This window comes from Paroedura picta, chromosome 8 (genome assembly GCF_049243985.1).
Source record: "Paroedura picta isolate Pp20150507F chromosome 8, Ppicta_v3.0, whole genome shotgun sequence".
Lineage (NCBI taxonomy): Eukaryota > Metazoa > Chordata > Lepidosauria > Squamata > Gekkonidae > Paroedura > Paroedura picta.
In genome coordinates, this window is record NC_135376.1 from 56,799,497 (window position 1) to 56,818,869 (window position 19,373).

Here is a 19,373-nt window from a genome sequence, read left to right on the forward strand (position 1 = left end):
TCTTGAAAGGAAGAGCAAAGGAAATCCAGAGATGTGCAACCAGAAATGATTTGAAGATCCTGATGCATTCAGAGGAATAAGCTCTTCTTCAGGGGCCATAATTACTATTAATAAACAAAGCCTCTAAACTGTCATTGAACATTTATATTCCTTCTTATCTCCTCAGATTCAAGGCAGTTAGCAATGCAGCACAAAGTAGGGATGCCAGTCCCCAGGTGGGACCTGGGGATCCCCCAGTTTCACAGCTAATCTCCAGGCAACAGAGATCTGTTACCCTGGAGAAAATGGCTGCTTTGGAGGGTTATACTCCATAGAGACCCTCTTGTGGCGCGGAGTGGTAAGGCAGCCGTCTGAAAGCTTTGCCCATGAGGCTGGGAGTTCAATCCCAGCAGCCGGCTCAAGGTTGACTCAGCCTTCCATCCTTCCAAGGTCGGTAAAATGAGTACCCAGCTTGCTGGGGGGTAAACGGTAATGACTGGGGAAGGCACTGGCAAACCACCCTGTATTGAGTCTGCCATGAAAACGCTGGAGGGCGTCACCCCAAGGGTCAGACATGACTCGGTGCTTGCACAGGGGATACCTTTACATTTACCTTTACCTTACTCCATTGAGGTTTCCTCCCTGCCCTAAATCCCCCCATTCCTGGCTCCAGGTATTTCCCAGCCCAGAGTTGGCAATTCTAGCATCAAGTAGTAAGGACAAAAAGCAGTCCAGTTAAGAAGATTTAAGATGAGAGAGAAGGTAGTCTACAGACAGGGCATACACGCAGTCACAGCATCCCAGAAGCCATATGTTCAAACTATATTGGAGTCTCCTAATATTATTCTGTACCATTTGGTTTTTTTGTGGGGGTGTTTGATCTGTTATTCCATTCTCATGTTGCTTTACTTCCTGCTGTGCAGATGGACCATGGATGGAAAGGTCTTAAGTGCATGTATTAATAGAGTGCAAGAGGATACATTTTGTTTGTTTACCCATTTTGAGTATTTATACTTCATCATTCCATTTATATATATATATCAACCATGATAAGTAGCGACATACATACTTAAAATACTGCACAATTTAAAAGGATAAAATATTACACCCAAATCAGGCACTAGCATACATCACACAGGAAGCATAAAAAACAAAGACAATAACAAGAAAAATTGTAAAAAGTAACAGCAGAAAAAGAACTTTACTGTCCTACAATGCTTTCTGAAATAGAAATATTTTCATAAAAATTAGAAGGAAGGAAATCAGGCACATTTCTGGGTAAAAGAGTCTCCTTATCTGGGAATTAATGGCTGAAAAGTTTGACTTGCTTGTTTGTTTTACTATAGTCCCAGCAAAATACCTGAGCTAATGAATAGCTTTTGCATAGACAGAGGCAGTATGCCTTCCATTGAGCTCAGAAAAATTTGGTTAACAGACTTATACTGAAGTCAAGTTACATAAAGACCTGCTCCAGGGGAGCACAATCCTCACCACAATAGGCTGATCCTATATTGCTTCTGTCTCTAATCTGGATTCAGTTTGAATTTCTTTACCCAGATCTTTCAATGGTTCCAGATGACAGTTTCCAAAACCAATGTGTAGTTTTGATCATACCCGTCAAAAGCTATCAGGCTGAAGGAAATTGACTTCTGTACATGTAATTTAATCTAAAATAGACAGTTCAATGAGTAATGATTATGGAATATAGTCTCCTTTTTTCTAATTTTAAAAGTATAAAATACATCAAAATAAGCAACAATGGATTTTCAATAATAACCCTTTTATTCCCACCCCTTTATCAAAATAATCACCTTACTTGCAACAAAGTCCATTTTGTGTAGGGTCTGTTTCCCAGGTCTCTCAAATGGAGTTTGTTTGTGAACTTGGTTCATTGGTGGTCTTGCATGCCTCTTCCCCAACAGTAGCCCTAAGTAGATGTCTTTAGCACATGAGCATTCATCACTAGCAGACAGCAAGCAGGCAAAAGTGCTCCCTGCCCCCTGCCTCCACACGGTTGTCAAGCAGTCTGCGTAGAGCAACTGCACAGGGATGTGCTCACATGTGCACTCTCGCCTTATGATCAGCACCATTCCAAAAACAGCACTGGTTTTCGAATTTGCATATGGACACGTCTTTTACACAATCACCCCAAGCAGACTGCTTAGTGATCTTGTGGACGCAAGGGACAGGGCTAGTTAGTTGACATAGCACATCTCGAATTTCAGAAAGTCATGTGATGGTAGAGGGAGCAGGGAAGAAGTGCTTGAGTCTGAATATTGATCAGGTCCGTGGCAGTTATCGGCAGACTGTTGATTTGCTGGTGATTTCTGTCTGAAACTTTATGTACCCATGTAATTCGTCTTCCATTATCTTTAATCTGCATCACAGTTGGTATCACAGGTACGTGAGAAGGAAAAGAAACATTTATTATTATTATTATTATTATTATTAGATTTATAGCCCGCCACTCCCTTGCGACTCGTGGCGGGTAACAATATCGCAATTCCCCATTAAAACCCCATAAAACAATAATAACATTGCCAATATTGCCGGCATGGCAAGAATGGCAGCTCAACTCCCCCCCTCCCTCCCACTACTAGCAGGTGGAGAGGAGGTCCTGATGATGTTTTGCTTCGGGTCCAGAACCCGAGTCCCCGGGGGAGGCATAGATCTATTATCAGCCCCGGCCTCAACCATAAACCTGGCGGAAGAGCTCCGTCTTGCAGGCCCTGCGGAATGTTGAAAGATCCCGCAGGGCCCGCAGCTCTCCCGGGAGCTCATTCCACCAGGTCGGGGCCAGGACCGAAAAGGCCCTGGCCCTGGTCGAGGCCAGGCGTGCTTCCCTAGGGCCGGGAACGACCAACAGGTTTTCACCCGCAGAGCGCAAGGCCCTGCGAGGGGCATAGGGCGATAGGTGGTCCCTCAGGTATGTGGGTCCCAACTCGCGTAAAGCCTTGAAGGTTAGAACCAGAACCTTGAACCGGATCCGGGCAGCAATTGGCAACCAGTGCAGCTGCCTCAGCACTGGCTGGATGTGGGCCCTCCAAGATGTGCCAGTAAGGACCCTAGCAGCTGCGTTTTGCACTAGCTGAAGTTTCCGGATCAAGGACAAGGGAAGGCCCGCGTAGAGCGAGTTACAGAAATCTATTCTGGAGGTGACCGTTGCATGGATCACTGTGGCTAAGTGTTCGGGGGACAGATAGGGCGCTAATAGTCGGGCCTGGCGAAGGTGGAAAAACGCCTGGCCCGCTACTTTTTTGACCTGCGCCTCCAAAGTCAGGGAGGCATCAATGGCCACACCCAAGTTCCTGGCCTGGGACGTGATGGTGAGTTGCGTCCCTGCCAGGGTGGGTAAGCGCGCTTCCTGGTCCTGCCCCCTACGTCCCAGCCACAGGACCTCCGTCTTGGAGGGGTTGAGTTTCAGGCGACTCTGCTCGAACCATTCTGTCACTGCTTCCAAACATCTGGCGAATGGTTCCGGGGGGGAGTCCGGGCGGCCGTCCATGAGGAGATAGAGCTGGGTGTCATCAGCGTACTGGTGGCAACCCAGTCCAAAACTCCGTACCAGCTGGGCCAGAGGGCGCATAAAGATGTTGAATAATGTGGGGGAGAGGACCGCACCCTGAGGGACCCCACAAGGGAGTCTATAGAAACGCGAGAACTCATCTCCCACTGCAACCCTCTGGGTCCGGTCCTGGAGAAAGGAGCGTATCCAGTGTAACGCTGTGCCCTGTATCCCCGTGCCGGCAAGGCGGTGGACCAACAGCTTGTGGTCCACGATGTCAAAAGCTGCCGACACGTCCAGAAGAACCAGCACTGCCGACCCGCCCTTATCCAGCTGGCGACGGAGGTCATCCAACAGGGCGACCAGCACCGTCTCCACCCCGTGGCCAGGTCGAAAGCCAGACTGATATGGATCGAATGCCGAAGTTTCTTCCAAGAATGCCAGGAGCTGGTCTGCCGCGGCCCTTTCAACCATCTTGCCCAGGAACGCCAAGTGCGACACTGGGCGATAGCTGGCAGGGTCCCGCGGATCCAGCGTAGATTTTTTCAGGAGAGGGTGAACCACTGCCCCCTTCAGCTGCTCAGGGAACTCCCCGGACTCCAGGGAGAGGTTGATAATGTCCCTGAGCTGGCCTCCTATCTTCTGGCCGCATTTGGTGTACATACACATAAAAGATGAAATGAGGATACTCTCCAACATAGCCATGTAAAAAGAAAAACTAGGAATAGCAGGAGAAAATGCCAGTAGCTGAGCCAAGAACCAAAGCGTTGTGGTAATAGATCCCCTTTTCGTGAAGTTTACCATTACTTAGAAGTCAAATGTACTATTACTCATTCCACAGCTTTGGGTTTCCCAGAAGAACTTGACTCTTTTTCAAAAAGTAGTTTCCAACAATTGGTAATAAGTAGAATATAGCTTGCTGAAATTATCCCAATTATTCAGTTTGTTGTGAGTTTGTGCCATGTTAGCCCTACATTTTAAATGATAATTCCAAAATTGTAAAATTGGTTTGTTTAGCTGTCTTGGATCAAAAAATCTCTAAGATAATATCAGTTGCTGGGCTTTGAAGCCAGTGATATAAGCCCTGCAATTCAGCAAATCTCCAGCATAACTTTTAATGCTTTAAGAGATGCAACTGCAGATATAGCATCAAGAAACACCTCCCAAGCCAGAATGCAGTGGTGGTTAATAAATAATTAAAATAAATAATTAAAAATAGCTGTCTCTGCTGAAATAGAGCAAGTATATGGGTTCTAGATAGTTGACAACTGAGTGTATTTCATTTTTTTCTAGTCAAATTTTAATTATACTTCCTGAAAAATTCAAAAGGGTGCTGGGTATTCAGTGAATGAGACAAAATCACATTTGCTGGCCCAGATTTTCTAACAAATTGCTCTATTTCCTCCTCAGACCAAATGGCCAACATCTGATACAAAAAAGGTTCAAACTGAAATTTGTTTAATAATGACTTGTAAGCAAGCATCTCTTTGATTTGCATGCTGATATTACTTCCAGTGTTAAAATGGCTATAGTTAGGGTGTTTCCAAACTAAACTGACTCAAGGAACCTCTGGGTGGGTAAGTAGTTTTGAGATATTTTAAATAAATAATCCATCTCGTTGATTCAGTCTCATCTTTAAAGAATAATATTTCTCTGTTCTTGAACAGTTGCTTTGTGTCAGGATCATATTCTGTTCTGAAGAAGGATCATATTGAGAACTGATTCCTCTCAGCCAAGATATGGCACTCTACGTCAGCAACCACGGATTGCTTCTGACAGTTCCTTTCCCTGAGGACTGAAGCAGTTTCTTGTTATTCTTACAGTGGCAGGAGGGGGGATAGAGAAGCAGTATGGCTAAACTCTTCCCTTTGTAGCCAGCAGTCATTGTGTTGGCTTCATTCTGGATTAAGGTTCATTACTCTTGAGTAGACTCAAACACAAGCATCTGTTTGGGGAGCAAGGCAGCATCTGTAAACCTCAGTTTCCAATCTTTGAGACTAGTGTTGGAAGCATATGTGTTAAGGTGTTTCCACTAGATGGCATTCCTAGCAGGGCACAAGAGCTAACAGATGTGAGTGAGCTGCAGGGAATAAAGACTGTATTGCTTGTTTGTTAATTCACTTTTAACCCCCTTGCAGAAGCCTTTTACAATAAATGCTGGGCTTTGGCTGTATGAATTATCCTCAGCTTTCAGCTTCCTGAAGTCTCTGCAAGGATCCCGTGATAAGCGCTTAAGATTCATTTGCAACCAAAACCCTGGGAACAATGTGTGACTTTTTTTAATGTCCCATTTAAATTTTAAATGATGGTTTGGCAAGAGAAAAGGCAGTTTCCCCCCTTTTGTTTTGTTTAGTCAACAGTTTTCCTACCATAAATTTTTCATTGGTTTATGTTTTCTCTCAGGGAGCTGTTTGGAACCTGTTTTCACTTATTTAGTCTGGTTAATGTCAAATGCAGGGGGATGTGATGTCGCTGCTCTGAGTTGCCACTAGCCCTTCATTATGAGTCCCAAAGTTGAGGCCCTATTGAGTTTTGTCATAACAAGGTGCCATTTACGGTTGCAACTGTAAGCTAATGAGAGATGCAGGCGGAATAATAGAAGGTAATGAGGACTGATGAGTTGTTTTTCCCCTTACCACGTACCTCCTCTCCCACACACATATTTTTTTCCCTAATGGCTTACTTTTCTGAGCTGGTTTTCTCTTAAATTTTGGTAATATGCTAGTGAACTAACTGGTATCTTGGAGACAAGAAAAGTCGGTAGACATCACTTGAATAGAGCTGGCAGGCACAGAATCCATCTCTGACACATCACTGAGCATTAAAATATAATACCTGCTATAACATATCACCAAACAAGTTGGTAGGCTTCTGAGGTGATACAATGGACTATTCCAGTTTACAGTTTAGGTGAGGAAGCCATTTTTGAATGCTTCTCCATAGAATAGAGAAAATACTCCTTGCTAATAAAACTACCGTACCTCTGCAAGGAAGGGTTCTAGTCTAACCACATCCTGTTTTTTCCCCATTTATAGGAAAATATTTACATACTTTTAAAATTCAAAATATGACTCCCCACTTGCATTCTTATCAGACATATATAGACCAGCACCCCTGCCAATGTTCTATGTTTGCTTCACCAAGGACCACACTTTCCAAACCTGGTTGCATATTCTGTAGCTAGCCTTGATAACTTTACGGGCTTTTCCGCACTTTTCCGCACTAGCTGGACAGCCTCCAAATGTTGACAGCATATTCAGGCCCCTCCACATGATGTTACTGACATCCCAAGACTGTCCAGTAGCCAGCTTGAGATTTCACTATTTTTTACTCGCGATTTCAGGAATGCAGAAAAGTGGATTTACCAACCTAAAATACACAAGCCACCAGTGAGCAACCAATGAAAAGAATGTATGGAGGGGAAAACACATGATAGTCTGGGCAGCTTTGTCCTGCCCTCGCTCCTGCCATCACCTCTCCATTTCCTGCCCAGGGAGGGAGGCAGATTCCTACCTCAGCATTAGTTCAACCTCCATTAAGGTTCTCTCTAGTGTTTTTTAGTAACTTCTGCCACCGAAGCTGTCACCATCATCGCCTCACTGCCCAAGTGCCTCCTTCTCTTCCTCCTCTCATTTGACAGACCCCTGTCCCTTCTGCTCCACTTTTCTCCCCCACACCGCAGAAGGCAAAGGGAGGGAAGCAGGCAAACAGTATGAGTGTGTGGGGGGTGCACATGCTCATTGCCTGCCTGCCTGCCTGCCTTCTGACCCCACCATGTGTGCTCCCCCCACAGATCCTGAGCCACCACCCTGCTGCCCGAGCCACTGCCTTTGGCGGCAACAGCAGAACAGCCATGGCAGCTGGAGCAGCATGGCTGCACCGCCCCTGCTTAACAAGTGCTTGGGGTGGGAGAGGGTGGTCAGGAGTCCTAGGTGATTCGGGAAGGGAATGGCTGAGCGGCAGGTAGGCAGACCAGCGAGGTGGAGGGGAAAAGAAGAGCAGAAGGGATGGGGGTCTGACAACAAGAGGAGGAAGGGAAGGAGGCACTTAAGCAGCAAGGCAGCAGCGGCTTCGGTGGCAGAGGTTACTAAAAAACCACTAGAGAAAAACGTAAATGGAGGTTGAACTGACACAGGGGTAGGAATCTGCCTCCCTTGCTGTGCCCTCCACTGGCCAGCCATGTTTGGATTTTATGTGCTTTACCTTCCATGGCAATGCATATACATAGCAACGACTATGCATTTCCATGAGTGTGCATTGCCATGTGTAGGTTTCAATTTTTTTTAAAAACATGCTAGACTAACAAACCTCCAATTGGTTGCCTTCATTGATTGACAGGCCAAGGAGTGGTGAGTAAAAGAATGCATTGCTCTCTATTGTGCTTTTTTCACCACTAGTGAGGAGGGGGAAAGGTGGGTCACAGCAGCAGGATGGCTCTGAAGTATGGAGGGGAGAAATTTGTTTGCTTGTTTGTTTATTTATTTATTGTATTTATATACCGCCCTCCCCGAAGGCTCAGAACGGTTTACATGAAACAACAAAATGGTACAGGTAACATAATTCTGGTAACAGTAGAGTGGTGAGAACAATAACATTAACATGATAACAGTAACAACAATAACCATTAAAAGATGGTGAAACTGCAAAGAGCTTTAGCTCAACTCATACTGAGACCCAGGAATTGGGTAGATTTGTTAACTGTCATGGTAGGAGGGGAGGGCTTGGGGGGGCCAATTGGAAGCAATGGATAGGTCAACCTCAACCAAATGCCTGGTGGAGGAGCTGCCTTTTGCATGCCCTGTGGAACTGCTTTAGTTCTGTCAGGGCCCTGATCTCCTCTGGGAGCTCGTTCCAACAGGTGGGGGCCAGAATGGAAAAGTCTCTGGCCCTGGTTGAGGTCAAGCGGGATTCCTTGGAGCCAGGGACCACCAGGAGGTTGGAAGAGGTAGAGTGCAAGGCTCTTTGAGGAATGTAGGTGGAGAGGCGATCCCTCAGGTATACTTGGCCCAGACCGCGTATGGCCTTGAAGGTGATAACCAAAACCTTAAGCCTGAACCGGAATTCAATTGGAAGCCAGCGCAGCTGCTGGAGGATGGGCTGGATGTGGGACCTCTGAGGTGTTGCTGTGAGGTCCCTGGCAGCCACGTTCTGGACTAATTGCAGTTTCTGGATCAAAGATAAGGCCAGGCCAGCGTAGAGCGAGTTACAGAAGTCCAGTCTAGAGGTGACAGTTGCATGGATCACTGTGGCTAGGTGTTCCGGGGCCAAGTAGGGTGCTAGTAGTTTGGCTTGGTGGAGGTGGTAAAATGCCAGCTGCTCTATCATCATGATCTGAGCCTCCATTGAGAGGGAGGCATCAAGTATTACTCCCAGATTCCTGGTGGAGTGGGCCACTGTTAGCTGCACTCCATCTAGATTGGGAAGGCGCACTTCCTCACTTGGACCTTTCCTGCCCAGCCACAGGACCTCCATCATTGAAGGGTTGAGCTTCAGACGATTGTGCTTAAGCCATTCTGTCACTGCTTCCAGGCAGCTGGCTAATGTTTCAGGGGGAGAATCAGGGTGGCTATCAGGAAGAAGAGCTGGGTGTCATTAGCATATTGGTGGCAATCCAGCCCAAACCTCCTCACCAGCTGTGCAAGAGGGTGCATAAAGATATTAAATCAGGTTGGAGAGAGAATTGCCCCCTGGGGGACTCCGTGAGCAAGTTGGTGACGGCTTGATGAGCTCTTTCCTAATGCTACCCTCTGTCCACGATTCCGGAGAAAGGAGATCAGCCACTGAAGGGCAGTCCCTCTGATCCCGGCATCGGCGAGGTGGTGAGCTAGAAGATCTACTGTGTCGGCTGCTGAGAGATCTAATATTATAAGCAGCGCCGATCCACTCTGGTCCAGCTGACAACAGAGGTCATCCATCAGGGTGACTAGCACTGGCTCTACCCCATGGCCAGGCCAGAAACCAGACTGGAATGGGTCTAGGACCGAAGCATCATCCAAGTATTCAGATAGTTGGTCCATGACTGCTTTTTCAAGCAGTTTCTCCAGAAATGCTAAGTGCGAGATGGGGCGATAGTTTGCTGGCTGTCATGGATCTAGAGAAGGTTTTTTGAGTAGTGGGTGAACCACTGCCTCTTTTAGACCCTCTGGGAATTCTCCTGTTGAAAGGGAGAGATTGATTATTTCCCGGAGGGAGGCTACTACTCTAGTGTTGAATGTTTTTAGCAGCCATGATGGACATGGATCTAGAGAGCAGGTAGTTGGTTTTCTTGCTTTTAGCAACTTGTCCACTTCATTCAGTGTGAGTCATCTGAAGTTACTCAGTGAACCCTCCAAAGGCAGCCAAGGGGCCTCTAGTTCACTTACTCTATCTAAAGTAGGAGGGAGGTTGTGGTGGAGTGTAGAGATTTTATCTGCAAAGTGACTCGTAAAAGCCTCACAGCTAATGTCTAATTGGCCATTATTTTGGCACCCTTCCTCTAGGGCGGTACTACCCTAAATAATTGAGCTGGGCGTGAGTTAGCAGATGCGATCTCAGTCGAGTAGAATTTGCATTTTTCCAAATATTTGGCTCTGATCAGCGGTCATCCTGTAGGGCAGTGGTCCCCAACCTTTCTGAGGCTGGGGACCGGCAGGGCATCGGGCCGCGCCCGCGCCTGCGGGCTGTGCCCGCGCATTGGGCCGCGCCCGCACGGGCCGCTCATGCGCGATGCACAGCCTGGCCCTGATTCCCTCTCCCCGCCCTCCTGCAGTAAGAAGCTTCCCGGGCCGCAAGCTTGCGGCCTGGGAAGTTTTTTACTGCGGGGAGAGGGAGCCACGGCCCGGCGCCATGGCCTTCGCGGCCCGGCACCAGGCCGCAGCCCGCAGGTTGGGGACCACTGCTGTAGGGGCACTGGTGCTGTCCTCTTAAATAATAACCCAGATGCTTTATGTAATGAACAGTCTTCCAGTGGATGTTCTCTGTGCAATGAAAACAAACTACAAAAATCAAATCTTTTTTCCATTTGCGTGCACACTTTCTTGCACAGTTCATTAACACATTTCAATATTAGGTTTACCCAGTCATCCCAGAATCAAAACCAAAGAAAAAGTATTTTACCTGGTATTTTGGGGAAGGCAGGTAAGTTCTCCCTGATGTGCTTGGAAGCTCATAGAATCATAAAGTTGGAAGGGGCCACACAGGTCATCTAGTCCAACCCCCTGCTCAACGCAGGATCAGTCCAAAGCATCCTAAAGCATCCAAAAAAGTGTGTATCCAACCTTTGTTTGAAGACTGCCAGTGAGGGGGAGCTCACCACCTCATTAGGCAGCTTATTCATGGTTCCTCTATATATTTGTGAAACAGCCTGGGGGGTGGAACGTGTCCAGCTGTCCAAGTTGAAATAGGGCCAATCAAGGTGCAGCCAGCAAAGCTGCACCCTTATTGGCCCTGCCCCTGCAGCTCTCGCCCTCTGAAGCTCCTGCCCTGCTCCTGCAGCTTCCGCCCTACCCCTGCAGCTCCCACCCCCCATCCCTCCGTCTAGCCTCTTTGCTCTCAGACGCTTCTCAGTGCCTGGAGCCAGCAGCAGGTCAGGGGAGAGGGCCCTGGGCAAAAAGTTGTGGTGGAGGGCCTGCTCACAACGGCCTCTTGGCCTGCTAGGCTGGCCCTGCTTAATGAAGGCCTCCTGGCCTGCTGACTGCCTGCTAAGGAGCTCTGTCCTAGGCCTGCTAAGGAGCTGGCCACCCCCCGCCCACCCCACTTGATCCAGCTGCGAGCTGCAGCCCAAAGCAAGCTGCCTGGCCTAGGGCCAGGGGAGGGGGCCCTTTCAAGGCCCGTTTTTAGGAACGGGCTTTGAAGCTAATACTATAATAAAGACCCTTCTTTTAACAGTTTACTACAAAGAAGAAAGGGGTTTGATTTGTCCTATAGGGCAGAATAATTTGATTTGTCCTGTTGGGCAGACTGAAAGCTTAGCAACAGTAGGCCATAAAAGCATCCCCCCATTTGTAGTGCTCCATGAAACCAAATTGCAGCACCTCCCAGAATAATCTTCAGAGTCACCTATTTTTAATAAAAGCTGTTACAGAAAATGAGGAAGGCTGCAAAAGATACACAAATTGTGGCAATGTTTCAGTATGCCAACTGCATATGAAATGAATCTCCAAGAAGCTAGGATCCACAGGCCCAGATTTGTAAAACTTCCTATACAAACTTTACAGCAGCAAAATCTCATGAGATACAAACTGAAGCTTGATTTATAACATCTGTATGCAGTGCATGAGAGTAAATGTATTGTAGAAGAAAGATCTGGGATTAGGATACTAGATTAGGCATCAGTGGGCTACTCTTCAAAAATTCATTTTGCTGCCATCTCAGTACAGAACAGCTAGATTCAAATCCAATAGCACCTTAGATACCAGCAATATTTTCAAGGTATAAGCTTTCAAGACTCCTTTTGTCAGCCCACTGCAGACCAACACAGCTACCCTCTGGAACTACCTCAGTCGAGAGTTCTTGTCTGAGAAGAGGTGTAAAAGCCAAACAGATTTTCTTGGAGGAGGGCAAGAAACACAAACTCTGTGATATGTGGGCTGGGCCAGTCAGTTATTCTGATTTTACTTTGAGGATCTAAACATTTTTTTTAAGAGAGAAGAAAGGAAAAGCTGGTAAATCATGAATGAGTTAGAATCAAGTGTGTGACAAGCACCAAGAGGGAGGACAGCACCAGAAGTTTGATGAGGCTTGCAGGTAAGTTTTGTGAGGTGTTGACACCAAGGGAGAAAATGTCAGAAGCATCCTTTTTCATTCATCAAGTCAGTAAGTACTCCACTGGTTTCACATTTAGCTTCCAGCATGGAATCAAATCCCCAAAAGGTGCCTGACACATTTATAGCAAAAGTTGTTGTATGTGATTGCCAATTCCTTACACTGGGCTCTGTAACCAATGGGCAACCAACGCAGGGTTTGCATAAGGGGGGTAATATACATCCCCCGTATATCTCCCACTAATAATAAAGCCATGGCATTCCATACCAATTGGAGTGACCGAATTGATTCCGAGGGGAGACCAACATACTAGTCTCATTGTTACTGTGGTGTGAATCCAGATTCAGTCCCTGCCATCTCCACTGAATGCAATTTCCATTTTGATTTTGTCCAGTTTAAGTTTTCCCTCTGCAACAAGCTTGATTTATCTGGAGTGACCCTACCTTTTCCCCGCAATATCCTAGAGTAGATATAACCCTCAGTATTTGAAAAATCAGCATGAGAAAGCGTGCAGATCTCTGCTGATTCTGAACTTGCTGCTGAGCCTCAGTGGTAGAGAAGTTCTGATTGGCCAAGGCTTCCATTCAAAGGCTTCCTCGTTCCCAGGCTGCAAGCTTGCCTTAAAGGGGAAGCCCTAACTTCTCTCAGTAGAGATTTGTCTCTTGTTTTTTTCTCTCCCTCCTCTGCTGTCTCCAATACTCTCCCCCCCACCACCTTCAAGAAAAAAAAGAAAGAGGCTCCTGCTGCGTTTGGCTCCCCCCTCCCCTTCTGAGCTTCCCTAACCACATGCAGAACACTTTTCTGTTTCAGCGGGGGGAGGGAGATAGAGGAAGACTCGAGCTCAAATAGATCTGGATTCAGCAGGATCCACAACGGAATAAACAAAGTAAGTGCAGATTCAGCCTAGTATGACTCCAAGGCGTTTCTGTTGTGTTTGCTGGCTTTCTGCACCCAGCTTCTTCCAGTTCAAGTACCCTCTTAAAGTTACTCATCATAGGCTAGGTTGATGAATGCAAACTGTACATGCTGTGCTTATGGTTTGTTTGCTCTGTTTGGGGAACCAGTGAGTGCCATAACCAAGGTACTTCTTAATACCTGTAGCTGTACTCCACTGTTGATACTAATTGGTCCTTCTCAGTTTCTCTTTGTGACATGCTGTGGTTTGCTTTTATTTATAGGATAGCATGCTCCTTTCTTTCTTGAGTGAAAATCACATGAGACAAGAATGTCCATGTTTTGTTTCCCTTGGATGAAAGAGATCATGGGACTCTCTTAGGAGGTATTCATAATATTTGCTTGTAATGTTCAAGTAGAGAACATCAGGACTCTAGAGAGAAAGAGAAACACCATCTATACACATTCCCTCCACATGATCAGCCAATGCACGGGGAATGGTAACTGTTAGATCCATGGTTGATCTTGTGGGTCAGTGACTACCAGACACTGAAATCATTGCAGTTCTTTATTGGTGCCAGAACATGATACAAGCTGTACCAAGACCTCACTAAAAACCCACCCAGAACAATCCCACCTATATACACATTTGACACAATGGACTCAGGTGTGGCCATGTGCCATTGTCCAGATTAGCATTGACTGATTTAAACTGATTGGTCAGTTACATGTCTGCTTGGATCCTGCCTTGGACCTCAAGAGCAGTCCTCAGCAGATCCACATACCCAACAGTCATGGCACCAGTGTACCTACCAGATTGTGAACACAGGAACGTGTAACTGGAGGCACCATCCCTGTGATTTGAACCATCTGGCAAGCAGTTCACCCAATCATAGGGAGAGGATGTATATCTCTATGTAAACACAGTGCTCCTGAATCAACATTTTGGTTGAGGTCAAGAGTTGTGTTTGTGCCCAGTTTCTCTGTCCCTCTGTATTGAATGTATGGGGCTACTGCCTCTATATCCAAGGATGAATATTGGTTGCAGAATCACCACTTGCTGTCTTTGCTTTCTACATCTTCCTTCAAAAATTCTTGTCATTTAAGCATAGGTTTCAATAATCATCTGGCTCCTGTCCCTCTTGGAAGTGTATGTCAACTTCTCCAACAGGTTAGCCTTTACTATGAGATTTACCTGTTGGGGAAACAATCTCCGGGCTATTAGTTGTCATTCATTTAATAGCTTGTTAAGCATCAGAACCAACATTCCTGAAGGAGGAATGAATAGTAAACAGCCAGAAACAGGTTTAGGAATGAGCTAGTTAAGTTAGAGCCTCACAAAATGAAGGACCTTGAACCAACTGTGCCCCCAGTTCTTTGGGCAGCAAGAGAGAGAACCAGGAGGAAAATCAGTGAGAATAATAAAGTACTATTTTGATCACCTAAAGCCCTTAAAGTAGTTTAGGGCCTCATTGAGTCAGAATGCAGTCCTGGCCATAGTAATGCCTCTTTGTAATTTTGTATTTAAACAATTTGATTTCTAAAGCTTGTTGTGTACTCCAACAGATCCTATCATAGAATAGGGCCTATTTTCTAAGGCCTTATCTATTTAGATCTCTTAAAAGGTTATAAGGTAAACACGGTTCAATTACATCTGAGAACAGCCAAAAAGCCACCCTGAAGTTTGCAAGAAATGCTGTTCTGAAAGGCAAAAGAACAACCCAGCGTATTTAGCATTAATGGCTTTTTCCCTCTCTTGATAGATTTCCAGGGATTGTTTTTCTGAAGTGCTAACTTCCTGAAGCAAATTCAGCAAATGGGTCAAATATCCAGTCAGTGTATTTTCCAGTTAAAAGACTGGCTTCTGGCAAACAGTGTATCCATGTAGTTCTGAGTACAAATATGGAATTTGGGTTCTTGAGGATTTCAGCCGTCATTTAAAAAAACTGTTGCTAGTCCTTGTGATTGTGGAGAGAACAGAAAATGTGTGGGCTGTGTTTGCCGATCAAAGGAAGCCTTGGGCCCTTTCTTTTTGAACGTTTTATTAAACAAGGAGTGCACAGATGCTAGAAAATAGGGGGGAGGATGCTGACTCTTTTACATAATAGAATTGAATAGGCTTGAGCCTAGTCAGCACCTCAATAGGAGACTAACTGGGAGCCCCAGTTAAGCTGGTTTCAACTGAATTTCCCTTATTGAAGCATGATCCAGGGATCTTTCCTAAAGCTAGTGTATACATTTTGGGGAATTACATTTTCACAGCTCAACAATCACTGTATTTTGTCACTGGAAAAAATAATTTGGCCTTTGTTCTGTTACTTTTGGGACTATACCTCTCTAGGTTATACCCACTAATTAATAAGCAAGGATTGTTGCTCAGATCATTAAAACAAATTTTCTACAGCCTTTTAAAAATGTTTGATGTTTCTAACTTTTAAAAAGATATCTCCCCATTGTAACACTCCAGTGGGACAGGAAAGTTTTGCGTCCTTTATGAAGGTAATATCTGGGGAAGGAGTTGGTCACAAAAGATTCCACTTAGGGGAGAAAAAGACTTCCCTTGGAGATTATATACCATACACACTTCTCTATTCTTGGTTACTGTCCCTTCTTTCTCCCTCTTCTATTGTCCAGGTATTTCAAAAAAGAAACAAACAGTAAGTTTTGCCAAGATGCCAGTAAAAATTGAGGTAAAAGCAGGCTGAAGGATCTTCCACTTTAGTAGAAGAATGAGTTGTATATATGTGGAATACAAGATAGAAATATCCTACATTCATATGGTCAAGATGGATATGACATATGTTTTAAGGACTGGAAGGTCATGTTCAAGCTCTGCTTTCTGTCAGGTTGAAACTTGTTATCAGTTCAGTTTTTTTATCTAACATATTACTAAAATATCTTTTAGGTCCAGAGACATTTCAGCAGGTATCTCTTGATATTAGCAGGCTCAGCTATGCCTCACTCTGCATAATATCAGACTGCCCACACACGGGGGTGATAAGTAACTGCAGAGAAAGTGAGAAGAGACCTTTGAGGGAGAGGTGTTGGTGGTGGAGCATGTGAAGAAGGTTCAGTCACATTTTTGGTTCTGGAATACCCAGTAGCAGACCTGGGGAAAACATTTTGTGTGGCTAAGATTCCTAAAGGCCTCTGCTGGGATGAACAGAGTAGACCATGCCAAACTAGACTAGTGATCTGACTTGGTAAAAGGCTTACTCCATACACTCACACATTTAGCAGACTGTGAAGTGATGCAAAAACCAGTTTTCATGTTTAGGCATAAAGTCTGTGGCTGGATCCGGATGAACACTTCTATCACCAATGTACAATTTCCCCACCTTCCCTGTCCTGTAGTTGTCTGGGCTGCTGTTGGAAGGCAAGAAAATTGCATTCCAGTCACAGAAATCTTTGTGTCCACAGAAATGTTAGCGTATTGTGTTGTTAATTAAATGTTTTCCTAGCTGTGTTTTTTTTCTTTGAGACCAGTATAGTAGGATGTTTGTAGGCACATCAGGATCATATAAAAAGGCCACACCAGAATGGAGTAAGTTAGAAACAACCTTATGGGGATACTTCTCAAATTAAAATCTTTCACTTCACCTGAAGTTTCATTCCTCAGGAATCCTCCTGCAGAATTGTCCCTTAATTTCAATGGGATTTACCACCATTAACTTTTTGTGGTTTTGTGACTCATCACGTCCCCAATTCCCACTGATGTTGTTTTGGAAGTGCTTACATTACTAGGATATTGCTAACCTTATTCCTCACATTGGTTAACTATAACCAAGGTTTGTTATTAATAAGCATTTTTTTCTCATCAAAAAAGTCTGGATTGTAAAAAAGATGTTACTGGAATGTAAAAAATGAGAGGGCCAGCTTGACTGGGGCTCATTTTGCTCCATCAGTGGATTTCTCACGGTCTTCTGAGGTCCTGTCTTCTAATCCCTTACCCTGTGTTTATAAGCCAAATGCTAGTTTAACTAAACATTTTGGAGTATTTCTTTTCTGATATGTTATTGGCAACATTATGATGTGTGTTCTGTTCCATCTTTCATTGTCTACAAAAAATAAATATCAGTAATCCAACTGCAGAGAGTTTGTGTGTATATGAGAGAGAGAGAGAGAGAGAGAGCACATGTGTGAGGGGATTTAATATAGATAGCTAGGTACTGTGATCTGTTTTATGTTTCTCCTTTTTGCTTATCACCTTAAGGAACAAAAAGTGATTGCAAGCGTTTTGAGACTGTTAGGGTAGAGAAAAGCGGGGTGTAAAAAACAAATCTTATTGTTGAAAATCACTAGATAGAACAGGCTTGAGAGTGTATGATTCAGGAGGTATAGCTGAAATTCAGCAGGCCAATCCTGTGCAGTACTTTGTGAATGCTGCTCAGCATTCCAGTGGAAAAGGGAAGAGGCAAACAGAAAGCATTATTAAATAAATAATAAAATTTTAAATTGTGTCCTCCTTACTCCTCCTCCCATTTTTACAGCTGGAAGGGGGAGAATCCCCCCACCAGAAGACCTTTTCCACCCAAAGGACTCATCCACTGCACTGTCACCTGTTTTTTTGCCTCAGGATAGCTATCCCGATCTTTCTCCACATCTACATGAGGAGGGAGCCTTTGGTCCACTTTTCTGCACAGAGGACTCCCCCACCTGCTGCCATATTTGGTTGGCACCTTTACTTCTTTCTCTTTTTTATAATTCCACTTGGTTTTAGCAAGATTGGGGACAATCTGCATGACACTCCTTTTTTTACTGCAGGATCCAGTGCGGTATATGTCAGGCTTGGTCCATGGAAAGAAACAGCCATCTACACACATTCCCTCCTCATGTTCAGCCAATGCAAGGGGAATGGCAATTGCCAGATCCATGGTGGACCTTGTGGGCCATCCCCAGTCATGTTTACCCCACCCTTGCTCCCAACCACCCATCCCCGAGTGTCACTTCCACCTTCTACCCTCACAACCTTCCCCCGCCCTAAAAGAAATATGGTCAATTGTGTTACAACACAATTCCAATATAACGAAATAGCAACCCTCCCCACCCACCACCATGTCTAGTCAGCACCTTTCCTACATTCTCAAGTGCCTCATTTACTGGAGACTGTTTTTCATGCTGATTGTGTTTGGATGAGTGGCATTCTAGCCCATACACCTTGTCCAAGAGGGTGAATATATATGATGAATAACAGGGATTAAGTATGCAGCGATTAGTTATATTTAAATTTAGTACTTAATTTTAATATTCTTAACAATGTTATGAATGGCTATTTTTTAATTATTTTTACTTGTAAGCCAGCCTGTGTGTTCAGGGAAAAGTGGAATAAAAACAGTATTATTATGAAGAAGAGGAGGAGGAAGAAGAGGAATCAAACTATCTTTTCAGTCTGTGCAATCACCTTCAGTATCGAGAGAGCTGGGAGCCTCCTTCTGTAAGGCACTCTTTCCATGTGCTTTCTTTGCTATAGCTCTAGATCAGGCTTTCTCAACCAGGGTTTCGTGGAACCCTGAGATTTCTTGACAGCCTTGGAAGGGTTTCCCGAACAGGTGGGAATTCATTCTTAATATATCTTTTAAATTTGTTAAACATTTATTGGGTGATATCACCATATATGGTCATGATGAGATACCCTCCCAAAATGGCCAGTGATGGGCCTGTAAGTGGTGGGAAGGGGAGGGGCATGTATAAAGCTATGCTTCCTATCCATATTCTGCCCAATCAAGCCATTTCTGGGGTTTCTCAAAGCTTGAAGAGTGTTTCAGGGTTTTCCCAATGGTAGAAACTTTAAGAAAGGCTGCTCTACACCCTGGAAAGCTGCCCAGTGAAGCTATGAACTTAGCCTCCATGGTTTTCAAACTCTTTGAACTGGGACCCACATCTTCTGTTATGGTACTGTTCAGGACCTCCTTCTTAACTTACTGCATTTTTGGAACCTGTTTGCAACATAATTTCATTCTACTTTCCCCCCTCCAAGTAGATAATCTCAGTTAATTCTGAACAAGTGTATATTCCATTATTTTTGTTTGATATCCATTTAACTCATTTAGACCCAACCTTTCTCCACAATGGGGGTCTAAAGTGACATACATATTTCTTCTCTGTGTATCCTGGCTATATAGCTCTCTATGCACAAGAAATCCAGGCCATCCAAACTCTTTCAGCTCATCCTGCTCTTCCTCATCTCCCCCCATGGCCGTTCAACCCGCTTGCAAGAGAATGGCAATATACTTTTGAGTCTTTACTCCAAATC

At 44.9% G+C, this 19,373-nt stretch overlaps 1 protein-coding gene across 2 annotated transcripts in view; it reads left to right on the top strand.

The window, feature by feature from the left end:
* GRK5 (G protein-coupled receptor kinase 5) overlaps positions 1–19,373 on the top strand; it is a 208,272-nt gene that overhangs the window by 118,997 nt on the left and 69,902 nt on the right. The window lies entirely within an intron of this gene.